Source organism: Bos indicus, chromosome 15, assembly GCF_029378745.1.
Source record: "Bos indicus isolate NIAB-ARS_2022 breed Sahiwal x Tharparkar chromosome 15, NIAB-ARS_B.indTharparkar_mat_pri_1.0, whole genome shotgun sequence".
In the NCBI taxonomy this organism is placed as follows: Eukaryota; Metazoa; Chordata; class Mammalia; order Artiodactyla; family Bovidae; genus Bos; species Bos indicus.
Genome location: NC_091774.1, coordinates 22,474,763 through 22,485,626, shown reverse-complemented (window position 1 = coordinate 22,485,626; position 10,864 = coordinate 22,474,763).

The following is a 10,864-nucleotide window of genomic DNA, read 5'->3' as shown; positions in this document are numbered from 1 at the left end:
GACATAGAACCTTTTCCTGTAACCCCTGTAAACCTGTCTCTCAAGAACATTGTTGGCACTTGGGAGCAAAGACCATATCGCACTTCTGTGTATTCTCAGCGTTCAACACAGCTCCCTGAATATTTTGGTACTGAACCAAAATGGTACAAATTTGGGTACTGTGTTTACTGCCAATAAAGAAAAGTACAAAGAAACCTACAACTAATATACAGCTGTTGCTTTCAGTTTGGTCAATTTTTGACCATAGGAAATAGAGCAAGTCAAAAGCCCTGTAGTGCTCAAAGAGCAATTGATATGAATGAGGTTCTGCTGCTGTTAAGTCGCTTCAGTCGTGTCCGGACTCTGTGCGACTCCATAGACAGCAGCCCAACAGGCTCCGCTGTCCCTGGGATTCTCTAGGCAAGAACACTGGAGTGGAGTGCCATTTCCTTCTCCAATGCATGAAAGTGAAAAGTGAAGGTGAAGTCGCTCAGTCGTGTCCGACCCTCAGCAACCCCATGGACTGCAGCCTACCAGGCTCCTCCATCCATGGGATTTTCCAGTCAAGAGTACTGGAGTGGGGTGCCATTGCCTTCTCCGGAATGAGGCTCAATGCTACGTATATTTTAGGAATTCTGAAGGACACATGCTTTCACACAAAGGCAGATTCCTCAGAGTCCCTTATTGGGTACCCTTAATGAATATTTTATTGTGACTTGATTTTGGAGGGTCAGACAGCCCAGGAGAACTTCTGATGAATTTGGGGCAGAGAGCCCTCTCCTCCAGGTGTGAGGAAGCGTGGGGTTCCTACCAGCTACAAGCCCTGCTAGGAAAAGGAAGTCTAACTGCAAGATGACTTCGTGGTGACATATTCAAATTCAATAATATCAAGTGGTAAGTGGTTTTTTACAGCTGAAAGATATTTTGGCTCTCCTCAGCCCTGAGTTCAGCATAGACCTGGCATGGAAACAAATTATAACCAACAGATTTGATAAATGAAGTGAGGGCCATTCAGATAAGGGATATAAGAATGTGAAATTGTAGTGATAAGGGCAGACTGGGAACTTCCGTTGTGGCTCCTTAGAATAAACAGCTCACAATTAAATTAATTGGGTTAAATAGCAGTTTACTTGAATACGAGTATTTCTTTAAAATGTTTGAGGAAATCTTAAGATATCTTCATAAAATACTTTAAAATGGTAGGGTTTTTTTGTTTGTTTTTGCTTCTAGTTCCTAGGCTGCTTGTTCTGTCTTGACATGCCTAGAGATAAAAGTATAAAGCAGGTGATTCTTGATGGTTCTAACAGCCAAAAGATTGTGTGAGATAAAACTAACTTCTTCTGACAAGGATTTTTTGCAGATCTGCATTTCAGCCACTTCCTTCCTTAGGATGGTTCTCTTTGACCTTTGTTTGCCTGCAGAATCAGTATTTGGCAATTGGTACCACTGGCCTGCAATTTGCCATTTTAACCCTTGAGTTCCAAGTTGCCAAGTGAGGAAGTTATGGATTCTGGTCTGTTTGCTTCAGTGGGTTATACTGAATACTGGAGATGTGATTCATAGAGCAGTGATTCTCAACTGAAGCTCCACAAGAGAATCACCTGGGGACCCTCTAATTACCCACTGCTGATGACACTAGAGACTGGAAAGCAATCCCACCAAAGATAAAAGATTATTGAGTGTGTGCTCAGTCGTGCCTCACTCTTTATGACCCCATGGACCGTAGTCCACTGGGCTCCTCTGTCCATGGGATTCTCCAGGCAAGAATACTGGAGAGGCTTGCTATTTTCTCCTCCCGGGTAATCTTCCCAACCTAGAGGTTGAACCACGCCTTCTGCATCTCCAGCATTGCAGGCAGAGTCTTTTACCACTGAGCCATGGGGAAGCCCTCAAAGATAATTAAGTCAGCAAAATGTTTGGGGTCCTTTTCCAATGACAACCCCTGCTAACCACCCTCCATCCAGGCCTCTTCCCCTCCCCCGACCCTTTATTATGCTTTTTCTATCAAACTTTACCTGTCTCATCTCTCCTTCTCTCTTGGCCCTGCTTTCTGGGAAACAGTTAACTAATGTGATACTGAAGTACATGAATGGATGTTAATAATTTACTATGGTTCCCTTCTCATTGATCCTCTCATCTCAGTACATTTGAATAACAATCTGGAAAAAAAAAAAAAAAAAGGGAATGACTAGTTTTGGCAATTTTAGACCCATTCAGATGTCATGTAATTAATTTACTTGTTACATGGGAGGAGAGTTTGAGCCAGCAGACCCAGCCTTCAGGAAGACTGCCCGGGGGTTTTCAAACGCTACTGCCTCCTCAGATAAGGACCTGTGGTTGTCTTGAATAGGAACATGTGGGTATTGGGCCCTCCTGCTCAGGACACACTGGGGAACCTGCTTTGCTGATTTTACATACTTGGCTCCCTTTATTTGACACAAGTACAGTGAAAACCTCGTCTTTGTTATTCTGCCACTGGTCTTCTGCAGAGTTTCTTTGGATCTGCTTTCCACCCCTCTCAGAAATAAGAGCAAAGGTTAATCTCGTTTTGAGAGAAGTGACCTGAAATGTGCTCATTCAACCAACAAAAAAACACCATGTATCATTCCGGAATTGGTCTTGCTCCTTGTCTCCCTATTAACAATACGTCTCTAAGCCTCCTTGGTATTTCCTATAATATGCTCCCATTTTTTCTCTCGATGAAATATTTGTGGAGTTACATAGAAAATGAGGCTGGTTCTACAGTGCTGCTTTTGTAAAAGAATCTTGTGGATTTTTAAAAACTCAGCCCCTTTCCCTATTCCTTGGGACATTTCTATAATTGTGTTCCCAGAGCCTGAAATTACCAGAGGTACTGTAAAAAACAGAACCCAAAGTTTAAATTTGTTGCCATGCTTTTTGGGTTTTGTTTTACTCCCAGGTATCAGTTTCCAGAAACTCAACGCAGCCTCGTCTGCAATGCCCTAGTATCCAGCAGAGGGCACCCTGCACTCACTAGAAGCTTCAGTGGGTTTTTTTTCCTCCAGGAGTCTGATTAGTTTCATATTAGCTGTATCCTTGGTGTCAAAATTCCAGTGTAAATTGAAATATCTGAGTTATTTCTATATGCCTATATTTCTAAATATAAATTTATTAATATAATATTAATATATACCTAAAAAATAAATATATACCTATGCGTCTAAAATTGCACAGTTTTCCTGGGAAAACCCATGTCCATAATTTGTGGGAGCTGGATCATCACCACAACAGTGGTTCCCTGCTTGGTAAATGACCCACAAGTAAAATTTTCACAGTTAATTTCCCTTCTGTTTGAAGTGACCTTGATGGTATTCAGGCAGTAAAAGATATGTGTTTGGTTAAGATGGGGAAGCGACTACTTTTAAGGGGAATACAGGAGACCTGGATTCAATCCCTGGGTTGGGAAGGTCCCCTGGAGAAGGGAATGACTACCCACTCCAGTATTCTTGCCAGATTTCCATGAACAGAGGAGCCTGGTGGGCTACTGTCCATGGGGTCACAGAGAGTCGGACATGACTGAGGGACTAACACACACCAGTCATTTACACATCTTCAATTTTCCAAACATGAGCAAAGCACAGTCTTAACTTTGCTTCTGCTAACTTACTGATATCATCAAAGGCAACTCAAAGGATACACGAATGTTCAAAGTTCTCCCCTCCATCAGATGCTGACATTATCCACAGCACAGTAGCTCAACTTAATGTAGCAGGGGCTGAGCCTCTATAGAGTAAAATGCTTCAAAATACCTTTGACTTCTCCTCGTGTGTAGGTCATGCGTTGAAAAGCAAACATTTGCAAAAGGAAGTAGAATTTGCATTTAAAAGCATAGGATATCCACTTAGGCCGCTGTAGGCCTTTAGGGACAGACAAGTTCAGCTCTTTGATAAAGAAGATTTCTTTAACACACAAAGATAGATACCTATTTCTGAACTCAATCTTAGAACTTTGTCAGGAATGTATTGAGGTTTGGGTTTTTCATTATTTTGGGGATTTCTTGTTTTCCTTTTATGCTTTTTTACATCCTCTAGATCATCAGATTTGCTCTGTAGACAAATAATGAGTAATAGCTGATATTTATTAAGTATTTACTCCTAGGTGGCTTATGGTAAAGAATTTGCCTGTAATGCAGGAGACACAGTTTGATCCCTGGGTCAGGAAGATCCCTTGGAGAAGGAAATAGCAACCCAATCCTGTATTCTTCCCTGGAAATCCCACAGACAGAAGAGCCTGGTGGGCTACAGTCCATAAGGTCACAAGAGTCGGACATGGCTTAGCGACTAAACCACCACATGTCAAGAATACTTCAAGTTGCTTTTTTTCCCTCATACTCGTAATCTTTACAACATCTTTATGAGCTTGATAACTATTATCCTCTTTTTAAAGATAGGGAAACTGATACTCAGATCACCTAGGTAGAAAGTTGTGGACCTGGAATTCAAACCCAAGCAGTCTCTCTGGCACCAGACCTTCCCTCTTAACCATGATCTTACGCTCTCATGACCTCTCTTTTAGATATTATGTCTAGGTATCTGGAATGATAAGAAGGGCATAGATAAGAACAGGCCCTTTTGCAGACACAGGTCCAGATAGCCAAAAATATGGTTTTTCCAGTAGTCATGTACGGATGTGAGAGTTGAACTATAAAGAAAGCTGAGTGCTGAAGAACTGATGCTTTCAAACTGTGGTGCTGGAGAAGACTCTTGAGAGTCCCTTGGACTGCGAGGAGATCAAACCAGTCAATCCTAAAGGAAATCAGTCCTGCATGTTCATTGGAAGGACTGATGCTGAAGCTGAAGCTCTAATACTTTGATCACCTTATGTAAAGAACCAACTCATTGGAAAAGACCCTGATGCTGTGAAAGATTGAGGGCAAGAGGAGAAGGGGACAACAGAGGATGAGATGGTTGGATGGCATCACCAACTCAATGGACACAAGTTTGAGCAAGCTCCAGGAGATGGTGAAGGACAGGGAAGTTTGGCGGGCTGCAGTCTGTGGGGTCACAAAGAGTAAAACGTGACTGAGTGACCGAAGAATAACTACAAGAACAAGAACAGGATCTAGTCAAATTTGTTTCATTCTTTTACCACCTTCTTATTTTGCCTCCAATAATCACAGCCTAGGGGTTATCCTAGTAAGACAGAGTGTACCAATAATATAGTCAGTTTTTGTAGGGGCTTTTTGTTTGTTTGTTTTTACTTTATATTGAGGTAAAGTTGATTTACAATGCTATTAGTTCAGTTGGACAGCAAAGTGGTTCAGTCATGGTATGTACATATATCCACTCTTTTTCAGATTCTTGTCCCAGGTAGGCTATCACAGACTACTGAGTATAGTTCCCTGTGCTGTATAGAAGGCCAGTTATCTCTTTTATATACAGTAGTGTGTATATGTGAATCCCAAACACCTCATTTATTCCCCTCCTTCTACCTGTTCACTTTGGTAACCTTAAGTTTGTTTCTAAAGTCTGTGAGACTGTTTCTGCTTTGTCTGTCCATGGCCATACCGCCCTGGATGCACCTGATCTTGTCTGCAGGGGTTTTCTAGAACACGGTGAGCCCTCAGCTAATTTAATCACACAGCTAGATTAGAAAGGGAGCTGCTTTCCTGAAGTCCTAGAAGTCAGTGGAAATTCCGGTTTCTGATTACAGTCCCAGTGGAATGTCTGCTGAGATATAAATGGTACATCCAGGGGTCTTGGCTCTGCTTCTTTCTTACTCCTGTGACCTTTTCCCTAACAGTTCTGCTCGGCAGATAAGGTAAAAAAAAAAATGAGAATACCATCTTCAGGGGACATCAGAGGGAACAGCTTTGAGGAGATCAGTAATATTTTAAGTCATCTCTGCTTTGCTAAATCAAATCTCTGTTTAACTGGGGTCTGGGGACACTGTGCCATAATCCTGAAAGCTACCTATGTTGGGTGGGTGTAGTACAATCCGTGGTGATGAGGGCTTACAAAAATGAGGGCAAAGAAGGGAATCTAACCCATGGACATAGCAGGGCTAGACAGGGACTAGTTGGCAAGGGTTGGGGTAGGGGTGGGAGGACTATGAATACAGATCCCTGCAGGTCAAGGGTGAGACCAGCCAGGCAGAGGCAGAGTCCAGTTTACGGTATGGTAACCAATAGCTAGAAGGTTTGATTGTTTGTTTGAATATGTAATAACTTCTTTGGTTCAGAATTTAAAAAGCTTAAATGCAACGTGTTATTCTGGATTTGGTCCTGAAATAGAAAAAAAAAAAAACACTAGTGGAAAAATTGATGAAATTTGAGTAAAATCTGTGTGCGTGTGCTCAATTGCTCAGTTGTGCCTAACTCTTTTCGACCCCATGGATGGTAGTTCACCAGGCTCCTCTGTTCACACAATTTTCTAGGCATGAGTACTGGAGTGACTTGCCATTAACTTCTACAGGGAATCTTCCCCACCCAGGAATCGAACCCGCAACTTTTGCATCACCTGCACTGGCAGGTGGATTCTTTTCCACAAGTGCCACCTGGGAAGCAGTAGCACCTAGAGCCAGACATCCTGGAATGTGAAGTCAAGTGGGCCTTAGAAAGCATCACTACGAACAAAGCTAGTGGAGATGATGGAATTCCAGTTGAGCTATTTCAAATCCTGAAAGATGATGCTGTGAAAGTGCTGCACTCAATATGCCAGCAATTTAGAAAACTCAGCAGTGGCCACAGGACTGGAAAAGGTCAGTTTTCATTCTAATCCCAAAGAAAGGCAATGCCAAAGAAGGCTCAAACTACTGCACAATTGCACTCATCTCACACGCTAGTAAAGTAATGCTCAAAATTCCCCCAAGCCAGGCTTCAGCAATATGAACCATGAACTTCCAGATGTTCAAGCTGGTTTTAGAAAAGACAGAGGAACCAGAGACCAAATTGCCAACATCCACTGGATCATGGAAAAAGCAAGAGAATTCCAGAAAAAAACATGAATTTCTGCTTTATTGACTATGTCAAAGCCTTTGACTGTGTGGATCACAATAAACTGTGGAAAATTTTGAAAGAAATAGGAATACCAGATCACCTGACCTGCCTCTTGAGAAACCTGTATGCAGGTCAGGAAGCAACAGTTAGAACTGGACATGGAACAGCAGACTGTTTCCAAATAGGAAAAGGAATATGTCAAGGCTGTATATTGCCACCCTGCTTACTTAACTTATATGCAGAGTACATCATGCGAAATGCCAGGCTGGATGAAGCACAAGCTGGAATCAAGATTGCTGGGAGAAATATGAATAACCTCAGATATGCAGATGACACCACCCTTATGGCAGAAAGTGAAGAGGAACTAAAAAGCCTCTTGATGAAGGTGAAAGAGGAGAGTGAAAAAGTTGACTTAAAGCTCAACATTCAGAAAACGAAGATCATGGCATCTGGTCCCATCACTTTATGGCAAATAGATGGGGAAACAGTGGAAACAGTGTCAGACTTTATTTTTCTGGGCTCCAAAATCACTGCAGATGGTGATTGCAGCCATGAAATTAAGACGCTTACTCCTTGGAAAGAAAGTTATGACTAACCTAGAGAGCATATTCAAAAGCAGAGACATTACTTTGCCAACAAAGGTCTGTCTAGTCAAGACTATGGTTTTTCCAGTGGTCATGTATGGATGTGAGAGTTGGACTGTGAAGAAAGCTGAGCACTGAAGAATTGATGCTTTTGAACTGTGGTGTTGGAGAAGACTCTTGACAGTCCCTTGGACTGCAAAGAGATCCAACCAGTCCATCCTAAAGGAGATCAGTCCTGGGTGTTCATTGGAAGAACTGATGCTGAAGCTGAAACTTCTTTGGCCACCTCATGGGAAGAGTTGACTCATTGGAAAAGGCCCTGATGCTGAGAGGGATTGGGGGCAGGAGGAGAAGAGGACGACAGAGGATGAGATGGCTGGATGGCATCACTGACTCGATGGACATGGGTTTGAGTGAACTCCGGGAGTTGGTGATGGACAGGGAGGTCTGGTGTGCTGCGATTCATGGGGTAGCAAAGGGTCGGACTCAACTGAGTGACTGAACTGAACTGAACTGAAATAGTAAAAAGCAAACAAAAGGATAAATAGATTGTACACTGAAAAATCTCCTTATATTTCTGTTTCCCAGATACTCCATCAACCAATGTGGTTAGTCATGTGTGTGCTCCTAGAGATTTAAAAAAAAAAAAAATTTTTTTTAAATGCTCATACAAGCACATGTGTGTTCATTCTATTTTACACAAATAGCTACTACACACACTGTGTAGTATTATAATGTGTTATACTACTGCACACACATTGCTTTTTTTAAAAAATCTTAAGGTATTTTAATATTAACTATTTAGGAACAATTTATTATTTCCAAACATTTTCAGTTCAAAGTACCCTGTGTACTATAGTTTCAGTAACACCGTATTCTTTGCTTTTTCACTTAACACTGTAACAAAGGGTATTTGTTGGACTGTGTATAGCATCTGGCAAGATACCCATCGGTCTGTCCTAGAATATTAGGGCAATGATAGGACTCAGGGGCCTAAGACTTTTGCGAAAGGTCACCATGCCTTCTCAATCACTGGGTTTGTTGCATCTTAAATATACCCTTGTGGTCAGGGAGGTACTCATTCTGACTGTTGTTATTCAGGAACTGGGAGGACAACAGACCTTGAACTTACTTACAGAGGCTTACTAACAGAGGCTTACTCCAGATGTTCTCATTATGTGTTTGGTGTGGGCACTGGATTCAAGGACTCAGTGAGCCCCTGGAAGTCAAAAACAAAACTGCCAACATTTGTGTTATGCCTGCCATTTCGCAAGTCCTTTACAGTCTGGATCTTACTCCTTGAAACAATCCTGAAAGAGAAGTAAGGTAAGAATTGTCTCTACCTTACCAATGAGAAAGCCTCCTGGAAGGCCTTGAATCAGATCATCTGACTCTAAACCATGTAGATTTCATCAGCTTTTCACATGGGTCCTCTTTGTTGCCAAAGCTCAGCTGATTGGAATGTTTTCTTTCCTGCTTCTGCTTCCTCAGTAGATAATAACTATTAATGGCAAATTTCTGAGGGCTTAATCTTGTCAGATACTAATCTAGGCACTACATCTTAATTATTTAATCTTAACAACCACGAGAAGTAAGGTTTACAACCATACTCTACAGATGAAGAAACCAAGGTTCAGAGAGGGTATGTAATTTGCCCAAAGTCACACAATTAGTTGGCTCCAAAATCACTGCAAATCATGACTGTAGCCATGAAATTAAAAGACACTTACTCCTTGGAAGAAAAGTTATGACCAACCTAGATAGCATATTCAAAAGCAGAGACATTACTTTGCCAACAAAGGTCCGTCTAGTCAACGCTATGGTTTTTCCAGTAGTCATGTATGGATGTGAGAGTTGGACTATAAAGAAAGCTGAGTGCCAAAGAATTGTTCCTTTTGAACTATGGTGTTGGAGAAGACTCTTGAGAGTCCCTTGGACTGCAAAGAGATACAACCAGTCCATCCTAAAGGAGATCAGTCCTGGGTGTTTATTGAAAGAACTGATGCTGAAGCCTAAACTCCAATACTTTGGCCACCCGATGTGAAGAACTGACTTATTGAAAAAGACTCTGATGCTGGGAAATATTGAAGGCAGGAAGAGAAGGGGATGACAGAGGATGAGATGGTTGGATGGCATCACTGACTCAATGGACATGAGTTTGAGTAAACTCCAGGAGTTGGTGATGGACAGGGAGGCCTGGTGTGCTGCAGTCCATGGGGTTGCAAAGAGTCGGACACGACTGTGCAACTGAACTGAACTGAACACAATTAATAATTGATAGAGCGAGGATGTCAATCAAGGTCTTCCTGACTTCACTGTGTACTCTCTTAACCACTGTATAGACTGGCCTGAGTCAGAACCATCTCTTCCCAAGAATTATATTCTTCCCAAGAATTCAAAGAAAGATTTGCTCTGGAAATCCAATACCTTTTTATTGTTTATTTTTTTGGTCACACTGCATGGCGCATGGGATCTCCACCAGGGATCGAACTCATGCCTGCTGCACTGGTAGAATGGAGTCTTAATTGCTGGACCACCAGAGAAGTCCTCCAATACCTTTTTTACATACAGTGGTAAGCTGTGGCATGGTGGGGGCTGGGGGATAAAGCAAGGTATGATAGTGAGCATCCCTGGTTATGAGTTCTTCAGCTTCTTTGAGTCACTGTGTGAGTCCAGGTAAAGTCTCTTTTTCTTTGCCAAGTATTCCCATCCATAACGTTGGGATTAAAATTTTGCCACAAAATGGAAAAAGAGAAAGAAGAAGAAAATATCAAGGTAGAGCTGAGGGGCAAATATTTGAGTCTCACAGAATGAGGACATTCTTTATATAAATATAAATTTGAAATGTCATTAATGCTGTGGTGATAATTACTACTCTGCCATGAATTAAGTACAGACCTGGGAATCGGTTTCCCAGGTTCATCTCGCTAAATGAAGAGGGTTGGAAAGTATCTGTATATGCCTCTGGTTTTCCGTGCCTGAACTGAGCCACCCACCTTTTTCTCAGAGAATGGTGCTTCTGGGTCTGCCCTGAGAGAACCTCCTATGCACAGTTCTTTCTCTGCACTCAGCCTTTGCTCCCAGTGGGGTGACTCTGGAACAGATCAGCGCTTGAAGGAGTGCTTACTTGTAGAGCTCTGCAGAAGAGGCAACCCTAATAAACGTGAGGCAAGAGGCAGGAGAACACGGTGACGTCATTCAGACTTCCTTAGGACTAACCCTTTTCTATTGCGACACTCAGAGCTGTGGATCCCGTCAGCTTGTGCTTCTCAGTATTCTCCATGCTTCATCTGACCAAGAACTGGCAAGTCTAACATTGTCTTCCTTTGATTGACTGGATAAG